Raw genomic sequence first — 2,000 nt, 5'->3', positions numbered from 1 at the left:
AGAGAGAGAGAGAGAGAGAACAAACTGAAGTTTGTAGAAATGTTTTGAAAAGTTAAAGTTCGGATGAAACCACATTAGTTGGAGAGGAAAAAGAACAATGAATATTTTTAGAAAATAAAATTAGGAGAAAAAAAACGGTAATTTTTTTTATAAATCAGATCGAAAGATATATCAGCTGATATAAATGAACATTATTAACATTCTTCCGCTTGAGTTGTCTAACTTGATATCGTCTAAAATATTGTTCTTTCTTATTATTTCATTCTATTATATATTCTAAGTTCATTCTATCCGATAGTTTATACAATATCGACTTTTCTTATCATATTCTCTCTTTCACCATCATTTAAATAATTTAAATTATAATATGCAGGAACTTACCTTTATATACCTTTATACACCTTTATATATACTCACTTAGACAGAAACAATGGCGGTTAAGTAAAAATCTTATCGTGAAAATAAATATGGCTGACCTATATGTTTCTATCACTCAGTTCAGATCATTCACGCCACCACCCCGTCCCCATCCCCACGTCCGACACCACCACCACCACCACCACCACTACCATCAGCACCAGACCTAGACATTGTTCTGTTATCATGAATTGTAAATATAATCGTTCTGAAGAATATGGTATTGTTAATTTTCCCTCGAAATACAAAACTGCTGCTGCTGATGCTAGTAATAATGATAATGACAATAATAATAATAATAATAATAATAATAATAATAATAATAATAATAATAATAATAATAATAATAATAACAACAACAACAACAACAACAATAATAATATTAACAATAATAATAATAATAATAATAATAATAATAATAATAATAATAATAATAATAATAATAATAATAATAATAATAATAATAATAATAATAATAACAACAACAACAACAACAACAATAATAATATTAACAATAATAATAATAATAATAATAATAATAATAATAATAATAACAATAATAATGCATCGTGATTTACATACTACTATAATCAGAAATGCAGAATATCTATAAATCTCTCCCATATTTTAGCCATTATATACTTCCGGTATATTTAGATAGATAGATAGATAGATACATACATACATACATACATACATACATACATACATACATACATACATACGTGCATTGATATTTACATACATCAGCACATGTATATATGTGTATGGATATATATATATGTACTATATACACACATATACACAAACACACACATATATATGTGTGTGTGTGTGTGTGTGTTATATATATATATATACACTATTCTTACTTACGTGTATGCGTGTGAGTTTTTAAATATGGGCGTACATAGAGAAAAAGACAAACAGGCGAACGGACAAACATAGAGACGGACAGAAAGGGAGGTAGGCAGAGAGAAACACAGACAGATTGGTAGAAGATAGAGAGAGAGGGGTGTTGAGAAAGAGAGAGATGGAAGACTGGTTAAGCATAGATAAGTGTCTAATAAATAATCTAAAGTTTTAAAACGATTATACAGTATTACAACCTCTACAGATTAGAGATGCATTAGTGTGATTTGTAGTTTTTCTTATAATTTCTAGAATTGAATTACATTCAAGAAATTTACAACGGGAATGGGACAAGCGCGTAGTCTTCAATTATACAATCAATAGATTACGTGCACACACGAATGACAGTGGACATGCGTATATGTGTATGCGTGTATTTTGTGTGCTACGCCAATGCGTGGGAAATCGATAAGGATGTAGAGTGTGACGAGCAAATAGGAAAGGCTTTGTCACTTCGTTTCCGTCTATGGAAGAAAAGGGGGTCGGTGTAAGAGGTTGGAGCGGAACCAAGCGTATTACTGCTATTTAGTCATTGAAGAGGTTGCAAAGACGCAACGAACATTTTAGAAAGAATAAATAAGTAGATGAGTGGGAATCGAACCGGTGAGTGTGTTAATTAATAAGGCACTAAAAGAGAATAACTCTTCCCAAGACACAATAATATATATATA

Source organism: Octopus bimaculoides, chromosome 25 (assembly GCF_001194135.2).
Source record: "Octopus bimaculoides isolate UCB-OBI-ISO-001 chromosome 25, ASM119413v2, whole genome shotgun sequence".
NCBI lineage: Eukaryota > Metazoa > Mollusca > Cephalopoda > Octopoda > Octopodidae > Octopus > Octopus bimaculoides.
This window is presented reverse-complemented; position numbering follows the sequence as displayed.